The following is an 11,481-nucleotide window of genomic DNA, read 5'->3' on the forward strand; positions in this document are numbered from 1 at the left end:
ATAATTTTCTGTTTATTTAAACTATTGCTTAGGTGTAAAGAAAATATAAGACATTTTCAGAAACGCAAGGGATCAGACTAAACCCAAATTACCCTTCCTGAAGAAAGTACTCCAGTGGTTGAAAAATATACCAAGATGAAAAAGACATGCTAGAAGAGAAATAATGATGAACAATGAAATCACTAAAATATAAAGGGGGAAGTTAATGTGCTTATGACACTTTAGGAAGATGTACAAGTAATCATTCAAAGAACATGCAAAATGAGAATGTCTTCAGAGAGAAAATACAATAAAGTCCTACAAAATTATGTATATTATGTGTAATAATATATAACATTAAATTATGTAACATATATAATATATATAATTTAACATATATAATGAAATTATTTTCACAACAGAAGCCATATAAACAGCTTTATCCTTAAGTACAGAGAAAAATACATTCATATTGTATTGCACTTATCTGAATATTTGCTTACAAGCAACAAAATTCGTATTTGACTAAGGTGGACGATACAGTTATTGCAAGGATTTTAGGTAGTTCTCCTCATTGACAGAAAGATGGTAGAATAAGGTTCAGGCGGAGATAGAGGGAAGTCAATTACATGTGTTCCTCGCCGGTACTGTGTTTTCACATATTGAAGGTTTGTGGCAATCCTTTGTTGAGCAAGTCTGTCAGCACCATTTTTCTAATACCGTGTGCTCACTTTGTGCCTCTGAGTCACATTTTGATAATTCTTATTTAGAGCTTTTTTCTTTTTTAAAAAAACTTTTAGGTTCAAGAGTACACATGCAGGTTTGTTAAATAGGTGAACTCATGTCACGGGAGTTTGCTGTGCAGATTATTTCATCACCCAAGTAGTAAGCCCAAGTAATACCCCATAGTTATTTTTCTGTTCCTCTCCCTCCTCTTAACCTCCACCCTTAAGTAGGCCCCAGTGTCTGTGGTTTCCTTCTTTGTGTTCATTATTCCTTATCATTTAGCTTCCACTTATCAGTGAGAACACATAGTATTTGGTTTTCTGTTGCTGCGTGGGTTTGCTAAGGATGATGGCCTCCAGCTCCACCCATGTTCCTGCAAAGGACATGATCTTATTTTTTTTTTTCTGACTGTGTAGTGTTCCATAGTGTGTATGTACCACATTTTCTTTATCCAGTCTACCACTGATGGGCATTTGGGTTGATTCCATGTCTTTGCTATTGTGAATAGTGCTGCAATGAACATTCTCATGCATGTGTCTTTATGATAGAATGCTTTATATTACTCTGGGTATATACCCAGTAATTGAATTGCTGGGTCAAATGGTAGTTCTGCTTTCAGTTCTTTGAGGAATCACCATACTGCTTTCCACAATGGCTGAACTAGTTTATGCTCCCACCAACAGTGTGTAAGTGTTCCATTTTCTCCACAACCTGGCCAGCATCTGTTATTTTTTGACCTTTTGAAAGTAGCCATTCTGACTGGTATGAGATGGTATCTCATTGTGGTTTTGTTTTGCATTTCTCTAATGATCAGTGATAGTATTCTTTTATTCCTATGCTTGTTGGTCACATGTATGTCTTCTTTTGAGAAGTGTCTGTTCATGTCCTTTGCCCATTTTTTAATGGGGTTGGTTTTCTTTTGTAAATTTGTTTAAGTTTGCTGTAGATGCTGGATATTCAATCTTTTTCAGATGCATGGTTTGCAAATATTTTCTCCCATTCTGTAAGTTGTCTGTTTACTCTGTTGGCAGCTTCTTTTGCTGTACAGAAGCTCTTAAGTTTAATTATATCTCATTTATTAATTTTTGCTTTTGTTACATTTGCTTTTGGTGTCCTTATCATGAAGTCTTCATCAGTTCCTATGTCCAGAATGATATTGCCTAGGTTTTCTTCTAGGATTTTCATAGTTTTGGGTTTTACATTTAAGTCTTTAATCCATCTCGAGTTCATTTTTGTGCATGTGTAAGGAAGGGGTCCAGTTTCAATCTTTTGCATATGGCTATCTAGTTATCCCAGCACCATTTATTGAATAGAGGCCCCTTCCCTCATTGCTTGTTTTTGTCAGCTTTGTTGAAAATCATATGGTTGTAGGTAAGTGTGGACTTATTTCTGGGCTCTCTATTCTGTTCCATTGGTCTATGTGTCTGTTTTGTACCAGTACCATATTGTTTCAGTTACTGTAGCCCTGTAGTATAGTTTGAAGTCAGGTAATGCAATTCCTCCTAGATTTGTTCCTTTTGCTTAGGATTGCCTTGGCTATTCAGGCTCTTCTTTGGTTCCATTTGAATTTTAAGATAGTTTTTTTTCTCTAGCTCTGTGAAGAATATCATTGGTAGTTTGATAGGAATAGCATTGAATCTGTAAATTGCTTGAGCTTTTTTATTATGATTATATCCATTATGGTAATCTGTGATCAGTGATCTTTGATGTTGTTATAGTAATTGTTTTGAGGTGCTGCAAACCCTACCCATGTAAGACAGTGATCTTAATTGACCAATGTTGTATGTGTTCTAACTGCTCCGCTCACTGCCTGTTTCTCCATCTTTCTCATTCTCTTTGTGCCTCCCTATTTCCAGAAATAAAACAATATTGAAATTTGGCCAATTAATAACTCTACAATGGCCTGTAAGTGTTCAAGTGAAAGGAAGAGTCGCTTGTCTTTCACTTTAAATCAAAAGCTAGAAATTATTAAACTCAGGGAGGAAGGCATGTCAGAAGCTGAGATAGGCCAAAAGCTAGGCCTCCTGCAGCAGTTTGAAAATTTGTGAAAGCGAAGAAAATATTCTCAAAGGAAATTTTAAAATGCTACTCCAGTGAACACATAATTGATAAGAAAGTGAAACAGCTTTATTGCTGATATGGAGAAAGTTTGAGTGGTCTGGATAGCAGATAAAACCAGCTACCACGTCCCCTACAGCGAAAGCCTAATTCAGAGCATGGCCCTAACTCTATTCAGTTCTATGAAGGCCTAAAGAGGTGAAGAAGCTGCAGAAGAAAAGTTTGAAACTGGCAAGTGTTGGTTCATAAAGTTTAAGAAACTGTTTCTACAACATAAAAGTGCAAGGTGAAGCAGCAGGTACTTATGTAGAAGGTGTAGTAAGTTATTCAGAAAATCTAGCTAAGAAGTTGATGGAAGTGGGTACACTAAAAAACAAATTTTCCAAGTAGATAAAACAGCCTAATATTGGAAGACGATCCCATCGAGGACTTTCACAGCTAGAGATAAGAAGTCAATACCTGGCTTCAAAGCTTTGATAGACAGCGTGAGTCTTTTATTAGGGTTAAGCACAGCTTGTGACCTTTAAGTTGAAGCCAGTACCCATTTACCAAATCCAAGGGTCTAAATTTACTCTGCCTGCACTCATAAATGGAATCACAAAGTCTGGAGGACAGCGTATCTGTTTGCATCATGGCTTACTGAATATTTTAAGCCTATTGTTGGGAGCTACTGCTCTGAAAAAAAAAAATTGTTTCAAAATATTGCTTCTTGACCATGTACCTGGTCACTTAAGAGGTCTGCTGCCGATGTACAAGGAGATGAATGTTTTTATTTCTGCTAGCACAATATTCACTCTGAAGCCTAATGTCAAAGGGTATTTTTGACTTTCAAATCTTGCTACTTAAAAATAAATTTCATAAGGCTGTAGATGCCATATTCCTCTGATGGACCTGGCCAAAGTAAATTGAAAATCTTCTGGAAAGGCTTTACCATTCTAGATACCATTAAGAACATTTGTGATTCATGGGGGGAGGACAAAATATCAACATTAGCAAGAGCTTTGAAGAAGTTGATTCCAACCCTCATGGATGACTCTGAGGAGTTCGGGACATCAGTGGAGGAAGTGACTGCAGATGTGATGGAACTAGCAAGAGAACTAGAATTAAAAGTGGAGGCTGAAGATGTGGCTGAATTTCTGCAATCTCATGACGAAATTGTAATGGATAGGAGTTGCTTCTTACGAATGAACAGAGAGTTTTTAGAGATGGAATCCACTCCTGTGAGCATTATGCAAATAACAAAAAAGAACATAAAATATTACATAAACTTCTTAGTTAATAAAGCTGTGGCAAGGTTTGGGAGGATTGATTCCAACTTTGAAATAAGTTCTGTGGGTAAAATGCTATCAAACATGCATTTCGGAAAGGAATAGTTAATCAATTCAGTAAACTTCATTGTCGCCTTATTTTAAGAAACCGCCACAGCCATGCAAAGTTTCAGCAACCCCTACTCTCATCAATCAGCAGCCATCAACAATGAGGCATGACGTCCACCAGAAAAAGATTATGACTCAATAATAATAGCTTTGAAGATTATTAGCATTTTTAGCAATGAACTATTTTTAACCAAATTATGTACATTGTTTAGACATAATGGTATTGCACACTTTATAGACTATGGTGTCGTACAAACATAACTTTTAGATGTACCGGGAAACCAAAAAGTTTGTGTGACTTGTTTGTTAGCATATTTGCTTTATTGAGGTGGTCTGGGCCTGAACCCACAATATCTCTGAGGTATGCCTGCATCACCAATGCCATGACATGTGATGAGACGATTTGGACAACTCCCCCAGATCATCATCCCATGACATTTGCCAGCTTGGTTGGTGCCATTGCCCCTGATACCGTCATCAGCTGTAAGGTCTTCATTACATTGTAGCCACTGGGAAAAGGCTCTGCCTGAAACTGCTTCCTGAGAGAATGAACAAATGTGCAAAGCCTTCAGTAGGGACATTTAACTGGCTAGGGCAAAGACATTTACCTGGCTGCCAGGAAGATTCAGCTATCATTGACTCTGCCCTGCACACCCTCTGACTGGGATGTTCCCAATTTGGAAAGGATACCAGGACAAAAGTCTTCTCCAGCAAAATGAATATACAGAAAGCTATATATATACACACACACACACACACACACACACACATATACAGAAAGATATATATATATGTATATACACATACAGGAAGATGTATATATATGTATATACACATACAGAGAGACATATATATACACACAGAAAGATATATACACACACACACATTCAGAAAGATATATATATATATATACACACACACACACACACAGAAAGATATATATACACACAACTTCACATTTTTAAGGTAAAATGAATTGGAGTCCTTTGATTAAAAAAAAGAAAAGAGATATATATATATCTCCTATATATTGTAATATATAACCTATCTATATAGACTAATATATTTATATTTCAGTCTTTAGAGCAGCAAAAGGTGAGCATTATTCTAGGCAAGATGGTTAAACATATTCTGTGACTCTACGTCTAGGACCACAGTCACATCTACATTTGGCTTGAAGACCAAATATAGAGCTGCAAAAATGAATGCTTATGTCTCTAATATAATGAGCCTTCAGATTCAGGTTAACCTAAAATGACTCTTTTCCCAGTGAATTTTACCTAAATGTCAAAAGTTATGTGCCAGGACTACCTCCAAATATTTTCATTGCCACCCTGATCTGGCTTAGAGACAAGAACATAACTTATAGAGGCTCCAGTTGCAGTAAACTTACAGTGGATCACTTTTATTTTTATAAGGATTTCCCTGCCAAGTTCTAAAACATGGAAACTTCTATTAGCATGCTTGAGTCGGCACACAGGGCAAGTGTTTTAGCTAATGGTATCCTTCTTGACTTATGCTCCTCCACACTTTTGGAAATTAAAAATGGCCATCATTATCAACTTTTTAAATTGTTATCTTTATTCCTTTGCTAGATCTTCACATTTTAAAATGTCAAGATAATATCCCTCCAGTTATTTTTCTATTACTTGGATAATTCTGCAGTTGCATTATGCCTTTTCTTCCATACGTCCATTACACATTTCAGAGAAGCTCATTTCCAAAAGTAATTTATTCTTTTAAAATGTAGATTTAAGCCTGATGCCAACTCCTACCCCCAATAAAAATAGTATTCAGAGTGGGGAATTTCAATACTTTTTATTTTTATTATCAAAACTTAAGAAAATTGTTTCAACTCATATTAAGGCTATAAGACAGTTTCTGAGATATGGCTGATGATGGTTTATTCATTATTCTACAAATACTTATTGAATTGCCACGAGGTCGTCATATATACTTCAAAGTACTGAAACACGTCGTTGTACAATAAAAGACAAAAATACCTGCCTTTGTGCAGCTTACATTCCAGTAAAGAAAAAAATAAAATAACCAAATTATAGAGCATGGTGCAATATGTTAACTGATATGGATAAAAACACTCAACGAAGATAAAAAAGTTTAAGGGAAGAGATTTTTTACACTTTTAAACAAGGTAATTATGAAGACCTTACTTTGAAAGTAACTTTAACACGTGGACTTGAAGAATATGAGACAGAGTGCCTGCTTTGTCTGGGGAAGGAGCTGTCTGGTCAGAAGAAATAGGAAGCTTATGGAAAGACTAGAAAGAAGAATAGCTGAGGACCAGTGAAGCATTAGAAGAGTGAACAGAGCAGGTGAGTGATGATGATGATGACGGATCCAAAAATTGTCAATGTGTTTCGGTTCAGAAGTGATCACGTGGGTCCAATACCAAGGAACCTGGTACAGGTTAAATTTCTGTGTTAAACTTAGCAGAGAAGAGGTTTTAAATCAAAGAGGAATCGTCAAGCTGTTACATCCGAGGATGAGATGGTGCCTTGAATACAGTAGACCTAAATAAACATGTACTGCATTATCTAAAATGAGGCTCTATATGCAAAAATGTGAAGTGAGAAACTGATGGAAAAAAAGTGTATGCGCGCGCATGCATGTGTGTGTGTGTAATGCACACAGTTTTTTTTCAGATTATCATAATAGTTTTGGATATACAAATTCTGAAGCACAAACATCAGTGCTGCTTTACCATGCATAATGAAGGAGAGATGATTTGATATTTGGGGTGAGTAGTAGTCTAACCAATATTCTGGAAAAGTAGTCTGAGGTTTGAGGGAAAGGTCTGAGGGATATATGCCTGGTGCTTCCCTAAGAATTTGCAGAAAATACATGCCCAGTAAAAACATTCAGTTGCCTCAGTGTGTGATGTTTCCCTCCCCGTGGGAGAGCTTTAGGACAAATATCTAATGCATGCAGGGCTTGAAACCTAGATGACGGGTTGATGGGTGTGGCAAACCACCATGGCACATGTATACCTATTTAACAAACCTGCATGTTCTGCACATGTATCCCAGAACTTAAAGTATAATTTAAAAATAAAGATAAAATTTCAGTTGCAAATTGAAATAAAATGGAAACAGTTCACACAGTCTTTATTCCTAATTTAGTAGCAACACTTCCTCTCAGCCAAGAGTGTAACTATGTCAGCACTAATCTACCATGCATAGCAGGTGTCAACAAATGGTTGTTTAATTAATTAACCTGGTTTTGCTATGCCTAGGGAAAGTTCTTTGAGACACTGAGTTCCATACAACAAACAACTCTGTCTTGTTTTATGCTTCCAGACAAAAGCTTTCTGTTAAGGATGGGGACTTTGCCAAATTGAGAGCTCCCATTAGTTTTCTTCTTGACTTTATGAGCCCATGATCCATCTTGATTCTTTCTTGCCTGATGAGTTTTTGATAGACTATAGATTGGTTTACCTGACCTAGAAAGTTGCCATTTTTACTCTGGTAGATATCCATACCAACCTGAGTGGCCTAAATCCATGCCAACCCTTGACGCCCTGGTACTGGATTCTACATACAAAGAGAGTTTGAACGTAATATTTCTAAGATCCTGATGTTTCAAATACAATGCTACTTTATCTTATGGATCATTTATCACTTGCTCCTTCAGGCAGGTAAACATAATGAGGCTGAGGGAAGCCAAGGCCACACTCCTCAACATACACAATCATGTCGACCTGCTGTGAAACTCTGTACCATTTTTCAAAACTCCATCACATCTGTCTTGTTCCCTTTGCCAAAAGCTGAGTTACTACATCTTGGCTGATTCAGGATTTTGTCTAGTTTTTTCCTTACATGTTCCCTATTGTCTCTTTGATACTATTTATACCTAAAATTACTCTGTATTCATTTAATGCAAATCAGAAACTTAAGGCAAGGGTCAGCTGGTCACTAAAATACATTAAACTCCTATCACTCAGGAGGTGCCGGGCTATGTCTCCAATGTCCATCCTTCTATGTTACCTATACAAAGTTATCTATTAAATGTCTTGGAGATATTTATGAATGATTACATGAGAAACAGAGATAATGTATGTTCATATATTATTGTGATGGAGTTGATCATTGTTAGAGTTGAGGTTGGACAAATGTTAATCTCTTTCTGGCCTCGGTCTTTGATTTGTTCACTATGTTACTATCTTCCTCCCTGAATTCTTCCTGTTTTCTGAAGACTTTGGTATGTTTGATGCTGTTTATTACAATAGAGAAAGTCCTCTAGCTGGCAGGGGGCACCTTTTCCTTGAATATGTCTGGGAGTTCAGGGTGGGGAATGGTTAAGTGACTCTTATGTTGTGATCGCAGTGAGGCTGGAACACCTGCTCAGCATCAAAGTCCTCGTTACCAAATCTTCTTGTATTTTTTTTGTATACAAATTTAAGTTTTAATTCAGTGAGAATGATGAATTTAAACTTCTGTTTTTATTATTTGGTTTAATGATGTTCTTAAGTAGAAATTTTCACTCAGAGCTTATTTTACAACATCACCTGTATTTGCTTTTATTTCATTAAATGATTTCTATTTGAATTTAACTATTTGGCATATGGAGTGAGGTAGAATTCAAACTTTTTAAAAAATTGTACATGTTTACTTTTTAAACAATTATCCTCAAAATCTAAGGGCTTACAACCAGTACAGTACTCTCTCAACAAGCTATATTTTAGGGTGGATAACCTCACAAAGTCTTTTTGTGAATATTTATTTTATATTTAACAAATATAACTATACAAATACATATAACTACATATGCATATATATAAAAAATGTTATATTTTACTTTATAGTAGGCTTGGGTACATATATATACAAATACGATATTTCATCTATCCACCAAATGTATCATTCTTTACCAAAATATGGGTCTTACAAAATGAAAAAGGTAAAATAAACTTATACATAAAATTATAGTCTTATAATTTTATATTTAATGTAGTTAACTAAAAATTTGTTATAGTCTACGTTCAATTATGATTGTTTTTTCAAATCTTATAAGGAAGTTGGTTTCATGGTCTATTTCAGGAACTATCCCAAAAAAATATAAAGTTTAGATAAATGGACCTTATTACTTGAAATGATATATTTTATCCTTTTATCCAACCTCAACTCTAACAATGATATCAAAATAAATGATATATTTTATCCTTTATCTTTTAAAACAGAGTTGGATACTGTATATATGCTATCTCATCTCAATAACATAAACAGACATAACAGAACACATTAGTAAAATAACAACCTTTCCAATTCATCATCCAAAATGCAAACTAAAAGCATGTTTATTTTTTTAGGGTTCACATATAAATTGATCTCAAAAGATGATTTTTTAATTTCTAATAATATCCTAATAGATTATCCTTCACAAAATCTAGGTGCTCTGTAACACAGACATAACAGTTATTCTCATCTTATGCTGACAAACTTCCAGAATTTTACATAAAGGTATCTCAAATAATTGAACTAAATTTACCTGTTTTCAAGACTTAAACTAAAATCAGAGTAACTTCTGATCATCTGAAATTTTTTTCTTGTTTCTCTTTATTAGAATTGTACGAGGAACTATAGAAAAATACCTGCTATGTGACTATTTCATTTATACTTCATCTAATATGTGGAAATTTATTAAAACTAATAAGCATCTAATATCCAAGATGAGTTCTAAAAATGAAAGATAGCAAGACTCTACCCCCCAAAAAATATTAAACAGGTAAACCAAAATTTCCACACTTTCATGATGTCAATTTTCACCCTAATAAAATAGATTTCATAATTTGCAGTGCCCTCAGTCAGGTCTTAAGTTTAAAAAACAGGTAAAATAAGTGAAAATATCTGTATGAATGTTTGCTCAAATAGTTTCTAAAAGAGAAAGCAAAATTATCACTCTATACAGAAATAAATGGTGTATTTGACTACATTCTTGCAATTTGAATGGGAAAAAAATCATATTACAAAGACTACCTTGAACATCCTTTAAATTTTTTTTTCTTCCTTTTCTTTTCCCAGCCCTGTGTTTTAAATTAACCAAGAGTAATAAAAGGAAGAACTGGAGAGAAAGCCAGTGCATTGTGACAGGATGATTTTATTTTATGTATGAGTCTGAGTGAGATTTTAGAAAATGGATACTGTATTTCTTAAATGGGTCTGTGTTGGTCAAAGACCATTAGGCAACTTTGGAAGATTCCACAGGGACACCTGGGGCCAGACATTGCAATCCCAATGGACTGAGTCCACTGTTTGTCTTTCTGCATGGAGAATTAATAAATGTATCAATCTTCTACCAGCAGCCCTGAACTAGGGAACATAAAGGAAATAGAATAAGTGGGAAAAAAATTGCACGAGTGCCTTTTCCTTCCCCCACCTCCTGATCTTCGCTTTTCTGTGTGTTGAACTTATTTTCCCTTCAGATTTTTTCACATTATTCTTTTTTTCCATGTTATTAGTTATGTCTCTTAGCATTCCTGGCTGCATTGCACTTTGTCTGCCTTAAAATGATGTCTCCTAACCTGGACAGGGGCTATAATTTAATGAAGTTGGCCACCTTTGCATACCTTCTGCTCAGAAGATCAGTCGGTGGCCTTGAAGTGTCAGATTTCATTAAATGATTTTAGTTTCAGGGAGAAAAAAATTCAACGGAAAGTTAAGGAAACCAGTCAGGAAATATGCATGGTGCCAACAGCCTCAGAGCACAGGATTCCAAAAGTCATTTTAACATTTCTGAACTGATAAGCTAATTAATTATTAAAACAGAAACACTCCTAGGATACCAATGACCAAGGTTATAAATACACCCCTTTCAATTCCTCTTTCTTTTATTTAACTGCAAAATGTTGCCTTTAAATTGCACCACGGTGATTCTAAGAAGTCAATTAGAAAGGTTTCAGATCGCAGGAGAGTTAGAGGAGCTAAGAGGAAACATAAATTACATTACCAAAAAAACGGAGTGGGGAGCTTACAGGAGTTTGAACATTTTACTTTCTGCTTTGTATCAACTGGTCTAAAGTACAACTGAAGCAAAATTTAGAAACATTGTGATCGGTTTTCTTTTTATAGCAGTAGAACTTCCTCTCCACCACTTGACTTAAAACCACAATAGTTGGTTCATCATTCCTTTAGAAAACAGCTGGAGGGTAATGATAGTGACTACACAACAAATCAAACATTTCTGTGAATTGCCTGCTTACTGACAAGACTTTATTTATATGGGGTTTGTCTTTTTTTTTTTTTTTTTTTTTTGGAGAGGGAGCTGTGTCACCCAGGCAGGAGTGCAGTGGCGCCATCTCGGCTGACTGCAACCTCTGCCTCCTGGG

This window comes from Mandrillus leucophaeus, unplaced genomic scaffold (assembly GCF_000951045.1).
Source record: "Mandrillus leucophaeus isolate KB7577 unplaced genomic scaffold, Mleu.le_1.0 Scaffold1, whole genome shotgun sequence".
Taxonomy (NCBI): Eukaryota; Metazoa; Chordata; class Mammalia; order Primates; family Cercopithecidae; genus Mandrillus; species Mandrillus leucophaeus.